Source organism: Bufo bufo, chromosome 1, assembly GCF_905171765.1.
Source record: "Bufo bufo chromosome 1, aBufBuf1.1, whole genome shotgun sequence".
Taxonomy (NCBI): domain Eukaryota; kingdom Metazoa; phylum Chordata; class Amphibia; order Anura; family Bufonidae; genus Bufo; species Bufo bufo.
Window position 1 is genome coordinate 329,471,680 of NC_053389.1, and position 23,079 is coordinate 329,494,758.

The window sequence follows — 23,079 nt, forward strand, 5'->3', positions numbered from 1 at the left end:
TGTAAAACTACAACTCCCACAATTCCCTACTGTAGGCTGAAAGCTGTAGGCTGTTCGGGCATGCTGGGAGTTGTAGTTTTGCAACAGCTGGAGGGCCGCAGGTTGAGCATGCCTGCCCTACACTATCTGTGCCTTCTACAGCACAGCTCTCTCTGACTAAGACTGGCCGAACCACGTGTCATTGAGTGCTTTATAGCACCCGATGACGCGTTCCGGCCAGCCAATCACTGTAATGTCGGTAACCAACATGGCTACGGCATTACAGTGAAGGGCAGTACTTACCTGCACGTTTATTGGCTGCGTAGCAGTCAACAAACGTGCAGGGAGGAGACTCGAGCATCGCCCTCGAGCACACGTGGTATATGGCAGAGCATATTTTTGCATAGTAAGTACAGATCTTTTGACAATCATTTCCAGACTAACTCAGGTACAGTATACGTGCCTAGCTATAATAAACTAGCAAATAAAAAAAAATATGACAGTTACCCATTAAAAGCCTTCCCACACACTTGTTAGGATTATACCTGTTTCTTTGCATTCCACTGCTTCCCATGTATTAACATGCTGACTTTCTAACAGTATTTAAAAAACTGAAATATGAATTTTTATTATTCCTCTGGAGATGGTACTTTATCTTTTTTTTTTATTCCTGCCCTGTGGGTAATCTTAGTTTTCAGTCTTATGTCTGTACAGGCTGAAGGCATGAAATAGCAAGAAATATAAAACGTGACATATTATTTGGGACTGAACTAATTGTGACCTCCATTTTCACTGGTATGCAGCAAATAAGTTCTAAAAATAAGTTCTTATTACATAAAATACATTAAAGGGGTTCTATGGGCTTTGCCTAAATTCTGTGTATCAGCTAACCTGTGGGAGAAAGAAAGTTTTTGCATTTGTGACCCTTTATTCATGCCACAGACTCCATAATCCCGGCTGTGATTACATGACCGCCCAACTGGCTGTGGGCTCTTATGCTGAGGTCTCAACCAGATGTGCTGCTGTGTTGTCCTGTTTAGCTGTATAAGGTACATGCAGCTGAACAGAAAGAAAATATATATATCTGGTCAGAACTTAAGTGGAAGAGCCCACAGTCAAGTGGTCACGTGACCATAGCCAGGGTCGCAGAGTGTGCTGAGAATTTTAACCAAAAATGAAAGGTCACCATGAAGTAACTCCTAGGGTCTCCTTGATTAAGATAAGATAAACTTTATTAGGCCTCATGCACACAACCATATGTATTTTGCGCTCCGCCTCCATTTCGTATTTTGCGGAACGGAACAGCTGTCCCCTTATAGAACAGTACTATCCTTGTCCGTAATGTAGACAATAATAGGACATCTTCTATTTTTATGCGGAACGGAAATAAGGACATACGGAAACAGAATGCACACTTCCGTTTTTTTGCGGACCTCTTGAAATGAATGGTTTCGTATACGGTCCACAAACAAAACGGAAAGGACAAGAATATATGTTTGTGTCCATGAGGCCTTAATCACATCTACAGCACAACATATGCTCAATCAAAAATGAACAACAACACAATACACATAGGACAATAAAATTAACCCCTTCAGGACCCTGACATTTTTCACTTTAGGGCCAGGCCATTTTTTGCAAATCTGACATGTCACTTTATGTGGTGATAACTTTAAAACGTTTCTACTTATCCAAGCCATTCTGAGATTGTTTTCTTGTCACATATTGTACAGTACTTCATGACATTGGTAAATTTAAGTCAAAATATTTCATTTTCATTTATATAAAAAATTAACAAACAATTTGGAAAAATAAGCGAATTTCAAAATTTCAATTTCTCTGCTTTTAAAGCAGATGGTGATACCTCCTAAAATACTTATTAATTTACATTTCCCATATGTCTACTTCATGTTTGGATCATTTTGTAAATGACATTTTTTTTGGGGGGACGTTAGAAGTAGAGATGAGCAAATTTCATGTTATGAGATTCGTTCACGCTTTGTTTGGTGGTAAAAGCAGAATTGCCTTATGGATTCTGTTAACACGGACCATAACGCAGTTCTATGAAGGAATGCATAACGGAATGCATTTAGAGCCATTTCGTTATTCATTCCGTCATAATAGAAGTCTATGGGCTGCAAAACAGATCCGTCCCATTTCCGTTATGCAGGGGAGTCCTCTCCTGCATAACGGAAACGGGATGGATCCATTTTGCAGCACCTAGACTTCTATTATGACATAATGAATAACGGAATGCCTCAAAAAGGCATTCCGTTATGAAATTCGCTGATCTCTAGTTAGAAGGCTTAGAAGTTTAGAAGCAAATCTTAAAATTTTTAAGAAAATTTCCAAAACCCAATTTATATGGCCCAGTTCAGGTCTGAAGTCACTTTGTGGGGCTTACAAAATAGAAACCACTCATAAATGGCCCTATTTTAGAAACTACACCCCTCAAGGTATTCAAAACTGATTTTACAAACTTTGATAATTTCAGAATTTCACTTTTTTGGCAGATTTTCCATTTTAATCCATTTTTTTTTCGCTAACAAAGCAAGGGTTAACTGCCAAACAAAACTCAATATTTATTACCCTGATTCTGTAGTTTACAGAAATATGTGGCCGTAAACTGTTGAACGGGCACACGGCAGGGCGCAGAAGGAAAGGAACGCCATATGGTTTTTGGAAGGCAGATTACTCTGGGATAATTTGAAGTTGCCATGTCACATTTGAAGACCCCCTGATGCTCCCCTAGAGTAGAAACTACAGAAAAGTGACCACATTTTGGAAACTATGGGATAAGGAGGCAGTTTTATTGGTACTATTTTAGGGTACATATGATTTTTGGCTGCTCTATATTACACTTTTTGTGAGGCAAGGTAATAAAAAATTGCTGTTTTGGCACTGTTTTTATTTTATTTTTAGTTTTTTTGATTGTTCATCTGACAGGTTAGATCATGTGCTATTTTTATAGAGCAGGCTGTTATGGATCCGACAATACCAAATATGACAGTTTTTTGGGTTGTTTGTTTCAGTTTTACAAAATAAAGCATTTTTGAAAAAAATGTTTTTTTTTTGTGTCTCCATATTTTGAAAGCCATAGCTTTTTTATTTTTTGGGCGAGTATCTTATGTAGGGGCTAATTTTTTTTTCAGTATGAGATGATAGTTTGATTTATACTACTTTAGGGTGCATATGACTTTTTGATCGCTTGGAATTATACTTTTTGCAATGTAAGGTGACAAAAAATAGCTTTTTTTACACAGTTTTTATTTTTATCTCTTTTATGGTGTTCACCTGAGGGGTTAATTTATGTTATATTTTTACACAGCAGGTTGTTATGGACGTGGAGATACCTAATATGTAAATATGTATACTTTTATTTATTTAAGTTTTACAAAATAAAATAATAAAATAATTTTTGAAACAAAAAAAATAAATCATGTTTTAGTGTCTTCATATTCTGAGAGCCATAATTATTTTATTTATTGGACGATTGTCTTAGGTAGGGTCTCAGTTTTTTCGGGATGAGATGACGGTTTGATTGGTACTATTTTTGGGTGCGAATGACTTTGATTGCTTGGTATTACACTTTTTGCGATGTAAGTTGACAAAAAATAGCTTTTTTGACACAGTTTTTTTTTTATGGTGTTCATCTGAGGGGTTAGGTCATGTGATATTTTAATAGACCTGGTTGTTTCGGACACGATACCTAATATGTATACTTTTTTTTTTCACTTTTAACACAATAAAAGCTTGTTTGAAACAAAAAAATTATGTTTTAGTGTCTCCACATTCTGAGAGCCATAGTTTTTGTTATTTTTTGTCCAATTGTTTTATGTAGTGGCTCATTTTTTGCGGGATTTGGTGACGGGGCATACAACTTTTTGATGGCTTGGTGTTGCACTTTTTGTGATGTAAGGTGACAAAAAAATTCTTTTTTTTACACCGTTTTAATTTAAAAAAATTTTTTTACGGGGTTCAGGTGAGGGGGTGGATGATGTGATATTTTTGTAGAGCCAGTTGTTACGGACATAGCAATACCCAATATATCTGTCTTCTTTTTTTTTTTTTACAATTTTATGTGTATTATTTTGGGAAATGTAATTTTTATTTTTACTTGAAACTTTATTTTTTTTTATTACGAAAAATACTTAATTTTTTAATTTTTTATTTTTTTTTACCACTCTGGGACTTCAACTTCTGGGGTCTGATTCCCTTTGCAATGCATTACAATACTTCCTGTATTGTAATGCATTTGCTGTCAGCTTTTATGCTGACAGCCTGCCTATGAGACCCAGCCTAAGGGCTGGATCTCACAGGCTTCCATAGAAGGCAAGCTCCTATGCCTATAGAAGGCCTCAGGCTTGCCCTCTCTGCCATCAGGTCCCCGCCACTGCAGCGTAGGGGCCCGATGGGGAAGCAGAGGGCACCCGTACCCTCCGCGAACTGTAGGCTGCAATCAGCTTTGACCGTTGCATACAAGGGGTTAACATGCCAACATCATGTTTTCACCGATGTCGGCGTATGCAGCAAGGAACTGTCTGTCAGTGACTGCTGGGTCCGTACCGCTGATCAGCCCGCCGTACATTTACAACGCTGGTCCTTAAGTCACGTTCACCAGCGCCGTATATGTACGGCGCAGGTCCTTTATGGGTTAACAATAAAAGTTATTATCAATATAAATAGTATTGATACATATTTAAAAATACCTAGCACTTATACTGTGTGTTATAAGGGTATTTGTAGTTATTCTTATTGGTACTTTAATTTTAATTCTTATTGGTACTTTTATTAGCCTATTACAAAGAGCAATAGACTATTACAAAGGGTAATAGCTATCAGAAAAAAAGGACTTCATAAAGCTATCCGTACCACACTTCATCCCTAATTAAAAATACTTGAATCAGGAATACTTTCCTGCAATCATCAAATTACACTCCCTATAGACATCCTGCGACCTAACAAACTCCTGTAATTAATCAATCTTATTTCCTATTGATAATACATTCCCCATAATAGTCAACAGTACAAATGATCTTTCCCCTCTTCTTAGCTTCACTTTGAAACCTGATATCCACGACAGGGACACATTTTCTATTTTGGCACCTGAATCTAAGCCCTTACTACTGAATATTGCTCCCCAAAAGTTTTTATTTTAGGAAGGGAATTAATCGGGTGCTGTCATGCTCAAAGAAAACCGATGTAACGGTCACGTCCACACACACACAGGGGGAAGGATAGTGACCACTGCGCTCCACCCTCACCCCTGGCCCTGCCTACTTGCCTCACAAGTCCTGATGACAGGGGACAACTGGACGACAGTCCCTAACTTAGGATACGTGCAGGGAAGACAGACAAGACAAAATACGGAACATGAACGGACCGGGTCAGAACCAAGAGAGCTACGCAGTACAAAGGATAAAGCAAAGAATGGTCAGGAGAAGCCGGGGTCAAATACCAGGAGAGTAGAGAAGTACAAGAGGAGTCCTAAGAGAGTAGTCAGGTGGGAGCCGAGGTCACAATACCAGGACGGATGCGCAGTACAGGAGGAGCAGGCAAAAGGATAGTCAGGGAACGGAATCAGGTGAGTATTCAGTAGTCCAACAAATAGCCAGGAACCTAGAAATTAACAGGCAACCTGTGGCTAGCAGGCTGCCTGTATTTATAGTGGGGAGTGAGGGTCATGTGACGTGGCCAGCGTCACATGACCGACAGACCAACCAGTTGAGCACCGAGTGATCAGCTCGGCGCTCAAGGCAGACTTAGAAGCAGGGAGCCACCCAGCAGTAAAGCCGCCCTGGGAATGAGGTCAAACACAGATCCTCATTCCCAAAGCTAAGCAACAGTTCTGCGGGCAATGGGGGACCGAGTGCACCTTTGGAACCCTGTTACAACCGATTACCAGCAAGTGTTATCTACTTTTTCCCCTTTCGCCTATGGCAGCACCCTTGGAAAATAGGCAATAATTCAAACTAGGGAGGGACAACAGTTTGAAGTACCTTACGGCCAAATGTAAGGCCCTCATTAGAAGGAAGCTGAAGTCTATAATGCCTAAAAAAATGTATGTGGGGAACTCCAGGTGGCTGCTCTACAGATCTGCTCTATGGAACCGGAAGCCCTCTCTGCCCACGAAGTGGAGACTGACCTAGTCGAGTGAGCCCTGAGGGCAGGACAACTCCCTTAGAAGAATATGCTAAGGAAATAGCTTGTTCAATCCACATAGCAATGGTCTGGGAAGAAGCAGCAGAGTCTTTATTTGCACCTTGGAACCAAAGCAACAGACAGCAGAATGATCTCCAAGGCTGAGTTACCTGTAGATATTGAATAATACACCTCCTAACATCCAAACAATGGAATTCTACATATCAATACAGACCAATGATAACACTGCAGTCACAAATCTCTTAACCAAAGGATGCTATGCTAACTTAAACTCAAATAAGGCACTTAATGCTGAAATCTGTAGCGCCCTGCAATCCTCGGTGGTGGAAGGACATGCGCCAAACTGCTATCCACCTCAGGCCCAGCCACCACTGCATTTACCCAGTGTGCTGTTAGGGAGATATAACGTCCCTGACCGTGCTTACTAGTCCACGTATCCGTAGTTAGGTGGACCTTGCCACAGATGGCGTTGCACAGTGCACACCTGATTTTGTCCCCCACTTGGTTGTGCAGGGAAGGGATGGCTCGTCTGGAAAAGTAGTGGCGACTGGGCACGATGTACTGTGGGACAGCCACCGCCATAAGGCTTTTAAAGCTCTCTGTCTCTACCAGACAGAATGACAGCATTTCAAAGGCCAGTAATTTTGAAATGCTGGCATTCAGGGCCAGGGATCGGGGGTAGGTAGGGGGGTACTTCCTCTTCTACTCCAGTGTTTGGGAGATGGAGAGCTGAACGCTTCCATGGTACATTGTGGAAATGCTTGGTGTCCCAGGTGGTGGTGTTGCTGGCACATCCTCTGTTTGCAGGGTGGCAGGTGCCACTGTCACTCCAGAGGTGGATGAAGAGACCGAGACTGCAGCAGAAGAGGAAGCAGGAGGAGCCCGAGACCTTTCTTGGTTTTTGAAGTGTCTACTCCACTGCAGCTCGTGCTTTGCACTTAGATGCCTGGTCATGCAGGTTGTGCTCAGGATTAGAACGTTTATGCCTCACTTCAGGCTCTGATTGCACAGCGTGCAAACCACTCGTGTCTTGTCGTCAGCACATTGTCTGAAGAACTGCCACGCCAGGGAAAATCTTAGAGCTGGCTTTGGTGTGCTCGGTCCCTTGCTGCATTGGGCAGTAGCATGTGTACTGTCTAGGGGACGGCCGCTCCGCTTTTGCATCCTGCTCCCTCTTCTGCTGTGCTGGTGGCTCTGTGCGACCACCACCTGTTCCTCCGAACTAGACAGGTAACTCGCATGACCTTGATTCCATGTGGGGGTCGAGGACTAGAGATGTCCCGAACTATTTGGTCCGCCCCCTATTCGTCATCATTGTGTAAACTTTGACCCTGTACCTCACAGTCAGCAGACACATTCCAGCCAATCAGCATTGTACCCTCCCTCCCAGACCCTCCCACCTCCTGGACAGCATCCATTTTAGATTCATTCGGAAGCTGCAGTGTCACAAATTTGACTAAGTTGTAATCGCAATGCGATTAATACAGGTTACATTAATCGCATTGCGAATTCAACTTAGAGCTGGGTTCCTAATGGTTGTTGTATTGCTAGAATATAACGAATATTGAGAATATAGTGCTATATTCGTTATATTCTTCAATTCTAGCAATACAACCATTAGGAACTCAGATCTAAGTTGTAATCGCAATGCAATTAATACAGGTTATATTAATCGCATTGCGAATTCAACTTAGAGCTGGGTTCCTAATGACCCTGTACCTCAGTCAGCAGACACATTCCAGCCAATCAGCAGCAGACCCTCCCTCCCAGACCCTCCCACCTCCTGGACAGCATCCATTTTAGATTCATTCGGAAGCTGCATTCTTAGTGAGAGGAGGGACAGTGTAGCTGCTGCTGATTTAATAGGGAAATCGATAGCTAGGCTAGTGTATTCAGTGTCCACTACAGTCCTGAAAGACTCATCTGATCTCTGCTGTAAGGACAGCACCCCAAAAAGCCCTTTTTAGGGCTAGAACATCAGTCTGCTTTTTTATTCCTGTGTAATCTAATTGCAGTTGCCTGCCTGCCAGCGTGTGTCAGGCTCACAGCGTATACTGTGCCCACTTGCCCAGTGCCACCAATCATATCTGGTGTCACAGTAGCTTGCATTAAAAAAAAAAAAAAAACTTTTTTGACTGTAATATAATAGCAGTCAGTTGCCGGCACGCGCGTGTGTTTCATGCCCTGCAAGTGCACAGTGTCACCAGCGCAACCCATATCTGGTGTCACATTCGATTCTATTTAAAGAAAAACAACAATTTTGACTGTGAATAAATAGCAGTCAGTTGCACACACGTGTTTGTGTGTTTAAGGCCCAGATGCAAGCGCATAGTGTCACTTCAGCGCCATTCATATCTGGTGTCACATTCGATTCCATTTAAAGAAAAACAACAATTTTGACTGTGAATAAATAGCAGTCAGTTGCACACACGTGTTTGTGTGTTTAAGGCCCAGCTGCAAGCGCATAGTGTCACTTCAGCACCATTCATATCTGGTGTCACATTCGATTCCATTTAAATAAAAACAACAATTTTGACTGTGAATGAATAGCAGTCAGTTGCACACACGCTTTTGTGTGTTTAAGGCCCAGCTGCAAGCGCATAGTGTCACTTCAGCACCATTCATATCTGGTGTCACATTCGATTCCATTTAAATAAAAACAACAATTTTGACTGTGAATGAATAGCAGTCAGTTGCACACACGTGTTTGTGTGTTTAAGGCCCAGCTGCAAGCGCATAGTGTCACTTCAGCGCAACTCATATCTGGTGTCACATTCAATTTCATTTAAAGAAAAACAACTATTTTGACTGTGAATAAATAGCAGTCAGTTGCATACACGTGTTTGTGTGTTTAAGGCCCAGCTGCAAGCGCATAGTGTCACTTCAGCGCCATTCATATCTGGTGTCACATTCGATTCCATTTAAAGAAAAACAACCATTTTGACTGTGAATAAATAGCAGTCAGTTGCACACACGTGTTTGTGTGTTTAAGGTCCAGCTGCAAGAGCATAGTGTCACTTCAGCGCAACTCATATCTGGTGTCACATTCGATTCCATTTAAAGAAAAACAACAATTTTGACTGTGAATAAATAGCAGTCAGTTGCACACACGTGTTTGTGTGTTTTTCAGGCCCAGCTGCAAGTCCATAGTGTCACTTCAGGGCAACTCATATCTGGTGTCACATTCGATTCCATTTAAAGAAAAACAACCATTTTGACTGTGAATAAATAGCAGTCAGTTGCACACACGTGTTTGTGTGTTTAAGGCCCAGCTGCAAGTCCATAGTGTCACCAGCGCAACTCATATCTGGTGTCACAGTAGCTTGCACGCATAGCACAACTTAACGAATCTAAAACAAATGACAGGCAGAGGCAAGCCACCCCGCAGGGGCTGTCGTGGTCGTGGTGCTGTGATTACCTTTGACCCTAGAATAATGCCCAGTGTTCAGAGGCCACGTACCCTGAACTCAAAAAGTTCTGAGGACATAGTTGACTGGCTAACACAGGACACCCAATCTTCTAAAGCTTCCGCTCGGAACCTTGACGCACCATCCTCCTCCATCTCAGCTTCGGACACCTCTCAAGTTGCCACTCGCCCACCTGCCGCCACCACCAACACTAGCACCACAGCCGTTTCACTTGATCTGTCAGAGCAGTTATTTACACATCAGTTGGAAGAAATGAGTGATGCGCAACCATTATTGCCAGAGGATGTAGATAACAGGGATATATCTCAGTCAGGCAGCATTACACACATGGACGTACGGTGTGATGATGATGATGATGATGATGTTGTACCCGCTGCTGCTTCCTTTGCTGAGTTGTCAGATACAAGTGAAGCGGTTGATGATGACGATGTGTCCGTGGATGTCACGTGGGTGCCCGCTCAAACAGAAGAAGAACACTGGGAAAGTTCTGATGGGGAGACAGAGAGGAGGAGGAGACGAGTTGGAAGCAGGGGGAGGTCGTCGCAAGGAGCTAGTGGCACAGTCAGACAGCATGCATCGGCACCCAGGGTCAGCCAGACAGCACGCCAATCAACGCATGCTGTTTCCACCACCAGAATGCCGTCATTGCAGAGCTCAGCAGTGTGGCATTTTTTTTGTGTGTCTGCCTCTGACAACAGCGATGCCATTTGCAACCTGTGCCAAATGAAACTGAGTCATGGGAAGTCCAACATCCACCTAGGTACAACTGCTTTGCAAAGGCACATGATCTCACATCTCAAACGCCTATGGTATCAACACATGAGTACAAGCAGCACACAAACTCAAAGCCGCCATCCTCCTCCTGGTCCAGCATCTTCAGCCACGTCAACCACTGCTGTCCTCCTTGCCCCCTCTCAACCATCCGCCACTCTGTCTCTCGCCTTGAGTAGTTCCTGCTCATCTGCCCACAGTCAGGTGTCTGTCAAGGACATGTTTGAGCGTAAGAAGCCAATGTCACAAAGTCACCCCCTTGCCCGGCGTCTGACAGCTGGTTTGTCTGAACTCTTAGCCCGCCAGCTTTTACCATACAAGCTGGTGGAGTCTGAGGCGTTCAAAAAATTTGTAGCTATTGGGACACCGCAGTGGAAGGTACCTGGCCAAAATTTCTTTGCACAAAAGGCAATCCCCAACCTGTACTCGATTGTGCAAAAGGAAGTAATGGCATGTCTGGCACACAATGTTGGGGCAGGGGTCCATCTGACCACTGATACCTGGTCTGCAAAGCACGGTCAGGGCAGGTATATCACCTACACTGTGCATTGGGTAAAACTGCTGACGGCTGCCAAGCATGGAATGCGTGGCTCTGCAGAGGAGCCTGCTGCCACCTCCTTTACTCCTCCTACTCCATCCTCTTCCATAACCTCCTCGGCTGAGTCCTCTTCTGCTGCTGCGTCTTGCTCCACATCAACGGCACCCCCCCAGCTCCCCAGGGGCTATTCCACATCCCGGATACGACAGTGTCACGCCGTCTTGGGGTTGACTTGCCTGAAAGGAGAGAGTCACACTGGACCAGCACTCCTGTCCGCCCTGAACGCACAGGTGGATCAGTGGCTGACTCTGCACCAACTGGAGATCGGCAAAGTGGTGTGTGACAACGGAAGCAATTTGTTGGCGGCATTGAATTTGGGCAATTTGACACATGTGCCGTGCATGGCATATGTGTGTAATCTGATCGTACAACGCTGTCACGAGTTGGAGGTCCCAGGAGAGACCACCGCGTCGTCATGCAATAAACAAATGGAAATCAGGTACAGACACATAAGAGTTTATTGCAGAAACAAAAACATGGAAGGCAGCACAGATAAAACATGAGCTCTATGTACCATCAGCACAGTGGGAGAAAACCCCCACTGCGCCACTGTCTAAGAATACTCCAGAGGGGCGTGACTAAGCAACTCCTGGTGTTCACTAGAGCCCTAGATGGTAGGGTTAGACTTTGCCGCAGGAAGTTGCCAGGGTCCACTCTGGAGCGTGAACCAGACAGTGACAGCAGGGAAGAATGGACAACAGGTACCAGAAGGTACCGACGGCACATAGGCAAACATAACAGACAGGTAAATGCAAAACAGGGCAAATAATAACACAAGCAGGAGTTCATGCAAGGGAGCAGGAGTGGCAATGAGCAGAGAAGGACTTGCTCCACCAGTAGTAAACTGCATGGCCTTGTCATGCCACTCCGCTGCAAAGGCTTGCTGAACACAGACATATGAATACAAAACAGGGGAACTAATAATACGAGCAGGAGTTCACGCAAGAGAGCAGGAGTGGCAATGAGCAGAGAAGGACTTGCTCCACCAGTAGTAAACTGCATGGCCTTGTCATGCCACTCTGCTACAAAGGCTTGCTGAACACAGACATCAGAATAAACACAAAGTAACTAAAACATAACAGGCAGAACAGATAACAGACAGACGACGTTAATGAACAAGTAGGGAAACCCACAGAGCACAGACAGACAGACACGGATCCCATGGGACAGCAGCATGGGAGAGAAAGTACAAACCAGGAGCAGGACAGGACAAGACAACACACACCAGGAGAGCTGACACAGAACTGAGGAAACCTCAGCCTTATATACAGGTTCCATGGGTGCAGCAGAGAGACCACACCCATGGAGCAGACAGAGGATTAACTCCTAATAGGCACACAGGGGAGTTAACCCATAAAGAACCACAAATGACACACAGAAACAGAACTTCAGCGAGGAGCGCCGAACGAGCAAGGACGGAAGGTCACAGCCAGAGGTAATGACTGTGACACACGCTTTGTGCATAAGTACCCAGGCTTACAGGACGTCCTCAAGCAGGCCAGGAAGGTGTGTGGCCACTTCAGGCGTTCCTACACGGCCATGGCGCACTTTTCAGATATCCAGCGGCGAAACAACATGCCAGTGAGGCGCTTGATTTGCGACAGCCCGACACGTTGGAATTCAACACTCCTAATGTTCGACCGCCTGCTCCAACAAGAAAAAGCCATCAACGAGTATTTGTATGATGAGGTGCTAGGACAGCCTCTGCGGAGCTGGGAATTTTTTTGCCATGTTACTGGACGCTCATGCGCAATACCTGTAGGCTTATGCGTCCTTTTGAGGAGGTGACAAACCTAGTCAGTCGCACCGAAGGCACCATCAGCGACATCATCCCATTTGTTTTCTTCCTGGAGCGAGCCCGGCGAAGAGTACTGGATCAGGCCGTAGATGAGCGTGAAGAGGAAGAGTTGTGGTCATCATCACCACCAGAAACAGCCTTATCAGCATCGCTTGCTGGACCTGCGGCAACACTGGAAGAGGAGTGTGAGGAAGAGGAGTCAGAGGAGGAATGTGGCTTTGAGGAGGAGGAGGAAGACCAACCACAGCAGGCATCCCAGGTTGCTCATTGTCACCTATCTGGTACCCGTGGTGTTGTACGTGGCTGGGGGGAAGAACAGACTTTCAGTGAGATCACTGAGGATGAGGAACGGGACATGATGTGCAAATGGGGTCTTTCATGCTGACTTGCCTGTTGAGGGACCCTCATATAAAAAGGCTGAAGGAGAACGACCTGTACTGGGTGGCCACGCTACTAGACCCCCGGTATAAGCAGAAAGTGCCTGAAATGTTACAGAATTACCGAAAGGATGCAGCAGTTCCAAAATAAATTAAAAAGTATGCTTTACACAGCGTATAAGGGTGATGTCATAGCACAACGGGAATCTAACAGGGGAAGAGGTGAAAGTAATCCTCCTCCTCCCACGACCACGCCGGCAAGGACAGGACGCTTTACAGACGTTTTGTTGATGGAGGACATGCAGAGCTTTTTAAGCCCTACGCATCGCCACAGCCCTTTGGGGTCCACCCTCAGAGAACGACTCGACCGACTACCTCGCCTTAACTGCAGATATCGACACTCTGAGGAGCGATGAACCCCTTGACTACTGGGTGTGCAGGCTTGACCTGTGGCCTGAGCTATCCCAATTTGCGATAGAACTTCTGGCCTGCCCCGCTTCAAGTGTCCTGTCAGAAAGGACCTTCAGTGCAGCAGGAGGTATTGTCACTGAGAAGAGAAGTCGCCTAGGTCAAAAAAGTCTAGATTACCTTACCTTTATTAAGATGAATGAGGGATGGATCCCGAAGGGACTGACAGTGGGCGATACATTCGACTAAAAAAGGCCTGATGAGATGAGCTGCCTTGGGCTAAAAATGGTCCACACGCTGCTGTATTTTATCTCTAGCGGCTGCAACAATACCTAATTTTTCAGGCATGTGTACATGCCTAATTTTTCTGACCTCTGGTGCTGCACTGTGGCTTCAAACCTTCCCCCCCCCCCCAAAAAAAAAAAGGCACATACATGTGTCAATTCCCCTTCATGATCGTTACCTTGTTGTGGTGAAGGGGCTTGCGTATCACAATGAAGCGACCACCTCTATGAGTGTGTTGGCAATGGCAATGTTGGCACACCCCAGATGATAAGGTCGTTGCTTCATTGTGAACAGACCAAAAGCGATCGGCTGGATAATTTTGCATAGAAAAAACATTAATTTTCTTTGTGATCATCTAAGGTGATCATTAAAGCCTACTAGGCCAACAATTGGCCCACACTGCAGAATCATTGTTTTCTGGGTCACTTAACTGTCACTGAACTACCTCAGCACGACCATAGGCTTTGAAAAAACCCCATCGCCTGCAATCTCCCAAACGTGCGTACGAGCACAGTCATAACTACACCAAGATTGACGCATAGAGGCATAAAATTTATGTCATGAGTGTGTCAACTATTGACAACTCTTTGCGGTTGTCTAAAATCTATTCCATACACGTCCCCTGATAGGGGACGTAACAGGGATTAAACTGATAGGAATAGTACTACTTAACACACCACTCATATCTGGTGGCACATTAGATTGCAAGCGCAGTGCCCCAAATTTGAAGTAGGAGGACCGACCAAGCATCTTTTTCCATCTCCCGGTTCCTAAAATCGATTCCATATACACGTCCCCTGATAGGGGACGTAACAGGGATTAAACTGATAGGAATAGTACTACTTAAAACACCTTATAATAACGCAGAGAGAGGAGTCTGAAGAAGAGGAGTCAGAGGAGGAAGGTGGCTTTGAGGAGGTGGAAGACCAAACACAGCAGGCGTCCCAGGGGGCTTGTTGTCACCTTTCGGGGACCCTTGGTGTTGTACGTGGCTGGATGGAGGAAGAGACCTTCAATGACATCAGTGAGGACAAGGAACGGGACATGGCTAGCTTGATATTCAACCTTGTGCAAATGGGGAGTTTGCGGTTGTGCAAATGGACTGTTAGCGGTTGTTTGCGGGGCGTTAAGCAGGGAGTTTGGTCTGTCACTGTGAAGCGGGCGTAAACGTTACACTACCTGTTCGATACAACATCATACCTGATGTTTTAAAGCACGTTATTCCAAACAATTTAGGAATGTTAGGTGATTTATGCCCTTTATGGATTAAAACCCGACTCTGCGTCAACTACGTAATTTTCCATGGGAGTTTTGCCATGGATCCCCCTCTGGCATGCCACAGTCCAGGTGTTAGTCCCCTTGAAACAGCTTTTCCATCACTATTGTGGCCAGTAAGAGTCCCTGTGGGTTTTAAAATTCACCTGCCCATTAAAGTCTATGGCGGTTCGCCCGGTTCGCCTGTTCGCGAACTTTTGCGAAAATTCCCGTTCGCGAACGGAAAATTTTATGTTCGCGACATCACTATCGAGGACCTCATCATCCTCCACATCATCTTCCACCCAGTCTTCACCCCTGCCCTTCTTGTCGTTCTGCACACTGCAGAAAGCCACAGCAGTTGGCACCTGTGTTTCGTCATCATCCGAGGCGTGCTGCGGTGGACCTCCCATGTACTCATCTTGAAACATAAGTGGTTGGGCATCGGTGCACTCAATCTCTTTGACTTCTGGGGCAGGGCTATGTGGATGGCCCTGGGAAACCCTGCTAGCAGAGTCATCAAAAAGCAGAAGAGACGGCTGCATGACTTGGGGCTCAGACTGCTTGGCTGATTTGCAAGGGGGTGAGGACTGATGGACATTGGCTGCAGGTGCCAACTCTGAACTTTCAGCAAGGGACTAGGTGGGAGACAATGTATACGAACTGGAGGCACTGTTAGCAACTAATCTACTATCGCCTGTACTTGTTCTGGCCTCACCATTCATAGAGCCGCATTAGGCCTGACCAAATAACGCTGAAGGTTCTGTAGCCTACTAGCACCTGAGGAAGGAAGGTGTTGTACTTGTGCGTGTAGCTGACACAGATCAACCACGTCCTCTCCCTGCAACAAGACCTCCAGCAGCAGCACCACGACCTGGGCCATGTCCCTTATTTGACGCTCTCCTCATTCTCCGCAAATTTAGGATCTTGCCCAAAATGGGTGTTTTTTTAATAACAGAATATAACAGCAGTATCTAACGCTTGTATTTCTCACTGACAGATACAGCAAAGGCCTCAAATTTAGTATTTTGCCTAAAATGGGTGTTTTTTTAAACCAAGAATATTATTGCAGTATTTCAAGCTTGTATTTCACACTAACAAATGCAGCATAGGCCCCAGATGTAGGGTATTGCCAAAGATTTGTGTTTTTTAAACCTAGAAAATTATTGCAGTATTTAAAGCTTGTATTTCACACTGACAGATGCAGAAAACATCGCAAATTTTGTATTTTGCCCAAAATGGGTGTTTTTTTAATAACAGAATATAACAGCAGTATCTACTGCTTGTATTTCACACTGACAAATGCTGCAAAGGCACCAGATGTAGGGTATTGCAAAAAATTGGTGTTTTTTTAAACCCAGAATATTATTGCAGTATTTCAAGCTTGTATTTCACACTGACAGATGCAGCAAACGCCGCAAATTTAGTATTTTGCCTAAAACTGGTGTTTTTTTTTAATAACAGAATATAACAGCAGTATCTAACGCTTGTATTTCACACTGACAGATACAGCAAAGGCCTCAAATTTAGTATTTTGCCCAAAATGGGTGCTTTTTTAAACTAAGAATAATATTGCAGTATTTCAAGCTTGTATTTCACACTAACAAATGCAGCATAGGCCCCAGATGTAGGGTATTGCCAAAAATGGGTGTTTTTTTAAACCCAGAATATTATTGCAGTATTTCAAGCTTGTATTTGACTGTCACAAATGCACATATGCTGTGCTGGTGCACTGAACTAGCATAAAATGGCCGCCGACGCCCACCTAACTAACAGATGGATTAAAGTTATTTTTCTGTGTCACTGGGTTCAGGGCAGGGTAAAAAGATTGTGCACTGCACCCACAAAACAAAATCTATTTAGATCGCTGAGTTAACAAGCGCTTCTGATTAAATATTCTTTCCTATTCTCTCCCTCACAGCAACAGCATCCTATTCCTACACTAATCAGAGCAGAGTGACGTGCAGAGCTACGTGACTCCAGCTTATATAGAGGCTGGGTCATATGCTGCACTGGCCAATCACAGCCATGCCATTAGTAGGCATGGCTGTGGTGGCTTCTAAGGGCACACAAGTTAAATGCTTGTTGATTGGCTGCTCTGCAGCCTTTCAAAAAGCACCATTAACTCGCCGAACACCGAACCCAAACTTTTAGTGAAAAGTTCGGTTTCGGGTCCGGGGTCCAAAAATCTTAAAGTTCGGTACGAACCTGAACTTTACAGTTCGTGTTTACTCAACCCTAAAAGGCAGTCTTCTACTCATTACCCTCTTGGATCCAGATAAAATTGTAAGCTCTGCTGAGATCCATTGAAAATTCTGGCTCCTCAGAGCTTATCAAAGATTTCTGGAAGTAGTGGTAAAAGATACTTTTTTTTTAACAGTTATTTTATTTTGTCCTTTTTTCTTTACAAAGAAGAACCCAGCACCAGTCAGTGAAGAAGACTTTTAGATAAAGCCTTCGTGCAGGTTATATTAACAGATCAGACATGGCATGTGTTTCAAGTAGAGACAATGGGTAGAAGCGTCCACTTGGAATCAGGTATCAGGTCAATGGGACAATCATAGGAACAATGAGGTGGCAGAGTTTCAACTTTCTTCTTGTCAAAGACACGAGTAGCATGCCTAGGTAAGAGGTAGGTCTTGAAAATTCTGAGAAACAGTTTGCCCCAAACTTCAGTCTACAGCAGGACTCTACATGTAACGATGACACATGGAGTGGAGTTCGCATTGAATACACTTATCTGAAACTGACCTTACTCATACTTTTAGCACTTAAATGTTGTTCAGTGACAGATACTGTACCTATGACCCAGAACTTTTATGGTTGATTGCTTACAATATATACCAAAATTTACCTAAACACACACACATAAACCATACCTCCACCATCTATTAATATTTCCTGTCACTATAGAGAAGAAAGGTTTGACAGGAAGAAAAGAGTTCTGTATATCTATACAGCAGAATGAACCATAGAGGAGAAGGCATTAACTGAATAACCGTCTAGGGCAGGAGAGGGCTATTGCTACAGGGGAATTGCTGTGAGAGAATAAGATTCATAGTGAGGGAAGGGTCATGTGAGAGGAAAAAAAAGGTTTAAACAGATCAGTACTTGGCAAGGAGGAGACCAGCTGCTGAGTGAGGGAAAGAAATGCAGGACAGTTTGGGGAGGAAAGGGTTACAACTAAGCACAGAGCCTCTGGCGCTCCTGATAGCAGTGTGTAGCTCCCTTTACTTAGCCAAGTTTCTGAGTTGCTGGTTGAGTCCAACGGATGGATCTGTGATCTACTAGTCAGGGGTAGCAGTGAGGCAGAATAGGAAGATGCTAGTTCCAAGGGAGGGTTCTTCCTTGGTGCAGGGACTCTTCAGGCGGAGGACAAGCACCCTGGCAAAGCAAGGCAAGTGCCTCTGAACAGTGGGGAATCCTGAAGAGTCAGACTCTTCTTGGCTTAGGAGTCCCTGCTCTGACTCCATATATGGATATGTCCATATATGGAATCAGTGCTATGACCATGAAGGAGGTATCTCCTAGCATTGTCAGTATGCTTGGGGAGCCCCTTTGTAATTAAGTCTAATTACCCTCTCTTTCCAAAATGTTCCTGCTGACATTTGAACTCACAACCTTCTATGTTAAAAGCAAGAACCTTAACCACTGAGCTATTGAGCTCAATGCTAAGCTATAATAGAAAAACCTTATAGTAGTTCCTCATGTATTAGGTATTCCTATACAGCAAAAGTCTCATTTTTTTTTTCTTAGCAATTGTAAAAAAATGTATGGCACAAAATTAATGTGTAATTACTACTGAGGTTTTTAATTACAAGCAGAGCCCTTGTAGCACGGTGGATTTTCTGCTGGAGTAGGGTTCCCACCCCTATCAATAATAAATTCAGAGACTCCAGCCAAGTATGTGTAAAGTACAATTCTGTTTATTTAGCAAACAATGGTATTTGCTACGGCAAGGTAAATAGTGACGTTTCGGCACATCCGTGCCTTGATCAGACTAGTGCCTCTTGTAGTGCAGAAGATCTCAGGTGTGGACGCAGTAGAGCGAGAGACATGCGGTTGTACCGCTGAAGAGAAGAGGCGCCTCTTCTCTTCAGCGGTACAACCAAATTTATTACTGAGGTTTTTAGCCATAATATAGTTATAGCAGGTTAACATGAAGCTCTATAGCTCAGTGGTTAAGATTCTTGATTTTAGTGTAAAAGGCTGTGAGTTCGATTCCCAGCAGAATCATTAGAGGCTAACTAAAAATTCAATAGACACACCAACCTTTTTAATTTGTGTAACTATATTTTTTGTTGGGAAAGGTGCCAACCCTAACAGAACCCCTGCTCCCCGGTGACCCCCATAACTTTTTTATAGTTATTAGTGATGAGCGGCAGGGGCAATATTCGAATTTGCGATATTTCGTGAATATTCTTAATTTTTTCGTGAATTCGAGAATTCGTGATCTCCAGTCATTATTTTCTTATTTGCGAAAATCAGAAAATTAGCGATAAAAATTCACAATAGGAAAATTCGCGATCAACACTACTCCTAAAGTCAAAGATATTGCAGCCTTCTCATTGGCCCACAAGCAAGAAGAAGTGAGGGATCATGGGTACTGATGAAAAAAATCTAGAATATTCACGATTACGAAGATATAGCACTATATTCTAGATATTCGCAAATTCTTGAAGTGCCAATATTCGCGATAAAAATTTGCGATTAGAATATTCACGATCAACACTAATAGTTATGTCTACGGAGATGTGTGGGGGCTCATTTGAGGGAAATCTGTCTTTTTTTACAATACTATTTTGGGGTGGGTATGACTTAATCACTTTTTATAAAATCAGCCTTTTTTATTTTTTTCCGTTACATCCTTCACCATATGGGCTAACTTTTTGAAAATATTTTAATAGTATGGGTGTTTTTGCATGCGACGATATCAATAATGTTATTCTTTTTTTTGTTTAATTTTATTTTGGGGAAAGTGGGGTGATTTTACATTTTTTTTAATTACTTTTCATCAGATTGCAAGTTATGCAGAATAATGGAAATTGCTCCATTATATTGTATAGAAATCACTATATCACAGTTTAGTGCTGCCACCTAGTGGCCTGAACTGGGATATACTAATAATGAGCCTGGAAGCCTAGCCTTCTCATTTTTTAGAACAGGGTGCTTTCCCCAATCTCTGCTAGGGAAGGCGTGTCTGAGCAGGAAGCCCGCGCATCCGTTTTTTAACACTCTCAGATGCCATGGTGACAAATGCCACAAGGGGGCTCACTGAGATTTATCGCCCAAGGGCCCACATAAACCTGGAGCCGGGCCTGGGCCTGGATATAGCTGTTCTGAGGAGTACATCAGCACTAGGCTTTTTAAATCCAGTACGGTGCCCTCCTCTTAAAAAGTCATGCAGTCATGTACAGGCTACTAACAGGGCCTGTAAGTGACTCCTGGAGGCTTATATACAGTAGTGTAACCATAGGGAAAGCAGCGGAAGTGGCTGCTTCGCGGCCTGAGTTGAGAAGGGTCCTTAGAGTAGTGTTTTCTCTAGTACAGTTCAGGCCAGGCTGGGCCCACTCCAGATATAGTCACATAGGGGGGCTTGCCTGTCATAGGTATATAGTTAATTTGTTCAAAACTTTATTTGAATTCAGCTCCATACAGCATTCAAATGTATGGGCTCCGGTGAGGTAAATTTGTTATTTTAGACTTCGGACTTCAATTTTTAAACTTAAAAACCATTTAAAAACTTGGATCAGAAGTCCGCTTCGGTACCAAGGTACCAGCTGGTACCAAAGGTTCCTTGCTGTAATGCTAATGTAATGATAAAGCCAAACTGATGGCCAGCAAATGCGGTGTACCAGACACACTTTGCACAAGCCATCACACTCTGAACACCCTTGAGGGCTTGGGTACTCTTCACTCGCCTCCAGCAGAAAGGGGGACTTTGGCAGAGCCCTTCCCAGGTGTCAGTAGCAGGGCGGTTGGTGGCTGGGCACACCGGCTGCAGTTGGACAAAACTTTGACACTATGCAATGGGGAAATAGGGAAACACGAGAATGGTCAGTAAACGTAAGCCGGCGCACAAGAACCAGAGTCAATGACCAGAGAAACTACTCACCAGTTAGCTTCAGATCCAGAACCAGGGAAGCAACTGAATCAGCAGTGAGTGGGGGAAAAGACCAGGTTTAAATATGCCTCCACAGATCACCTAACACTGCTGAGGTCACTCCCAATCTCCACCCTCAGACCAGGGAAGCACAGGTGAGGGCTAATAGTGTGTAGAGGAGGGAACTTCCCACCACATATCTATGTCATGAGACATGACAACAGACGTTCCCTGGCAACAGCTGACGCTAGGGGTTCCGGCATCCAGGGACCCCAGACCAGCGTCAGCACTCGTAATGGCGGCGTTCCGTCTCACAGCAGAACCAAGATCCGGAGTGGATATTACAGAGTGATGCGCGCGTAAAGCGTGAACCTTTACTACCTTAGCCCTCCAGGGGCGACACCCCGCCCCTCGTAGCCAGCGAAGGGTGGGGGATGTCCCGCTGGATGGACGAAGACCACCTAGGAAAATGAAAGACACGTTTTCACATGGTGACATGCTTCAGATGAGACTACGTCTGTAACGTCCCAGAGGTGCATTACCACCTTTGCACCCTGCCACTATCTCCTATGGTTAACCATGTGTCATCCTATGTATTAATTTCCAGGTCCTGCAAAATGTGCATTCATATTTCTTATTTTGTAACTGTTAAAGTGTAATATGCCTGGTTCACCAGCAGGTGGCAGCATATATGGCAGAACTACAGATATATAGAATGAAGCTTTCTATTCCATTCAAACACCATCCTCTGTGGTGTGGTGGACCTGTCCCACTTGCTGCAGGGAGGGTGGAGTTCTAGGTTGAAGTCAGTGGAGAGTACCCCCTGCAAGAGGAAGGAAGCAGGAGCCCGTCCCTGTTGGATGAGCCCTGTCTGAACCAGCTAGAGCACATTCAGCTCTGCTACATATGAGGCCACAGCTTGAAGCCTCAGAAGCCAGGAGAAGAAAGTTTTCCCTGGACAAAGCTAGCACCGACTGGGGTCCAGCGTATCCAGGTAGGAGCACTGTGACACGTGCACAACACCTTAAGAGACATTTTAGGCCACCCTATACCACTCTGACATTCCTATACCTGGGTACCATCTACCACCATATCACTACAAGGGGCCCTGTGCCCTTGGTGCTTCACTGCAACTGGCATCACGACAATTTCACTAAAAGGGACCCCTTGCTGCTGTCGAGTCAGTTGCATTTGGCGTCATGAACAGGATCTGAACGGGATAAATCTGTGTGCCCTTGGATTATAATGCCTACAGAATTGACCAGATAACTTTAAAAATGACTTTATTGAATTTGTTGCAGAGCGACAGGCGCAAAACCCTGCGTGCCGGCATACGAAGGGTTAATCCGCCATTTTTTTCATGCCATGGCGCAGTTTCTTCTTGCTCAGTCAGCCATGGAAAGTAGCAGAACGCCCCCATCTAGAGAGGGAAAATCCAGCCCTGCCAACAGGGAACAACCCAGTACAGCCAGAGGAGGAAGTGGAAGCTCCACCCCTAAAGCCCCTCCTTCATCTGCAGTTTGTGCTAGAGGAAGAGGAGACAAGATGGCTCATCCTCGTCAGCCAAACTGAGGCTGCATGTGTTGGGGTGATGAAGTGCCCGAGATGCAGGCAGCTCTCGAAGAGATATGCGTTTCTCAAGTACAGCGGCCCCTGAAAGGTAAAGAGGTGGCATTCACCATGTCGGTTGGCATGGCGGAGGGGGCCTGGCTCATTGGAAGGATTAAATCCCATGGCCCCCAGAGAGATTACGGCCCATGCGGGAAACATGTGGCAATACAGGAAAGCTATTGAGGACCGGGCAGTCAGGGTATGGGATCAACCCCAGCCAGGGGCTCGATTTTTCAGAGGAGGACCGGGAGCGTGATGTGGTTCTTGGTTGAGAGGGGGTCTGGCTTCATCTAAGATGATAAAAA

General features: G+C 44.6%; 1 long non-coding RNA gene across 1 annotated transcript; it reads left to right on the forward strand.

Moving 5' to 3' along the window:
- Positions 1-20: 20 nt before the first annotated feature.
- On the forward strand, positions 21-21,831 carry LOC120987319. Its single transcript, XR_005775987.1, has 3 exons — positions 21-31; positions 14,941-14,943; positions 21,695-21,831. It is a non-coding gene; the product is annotated as an uncharacterized LOC120987319 (long non-coding RNA).
- The last annotated feature ends 1,248 nt before the right edge of the window (positions 21,832-23,079 follow it).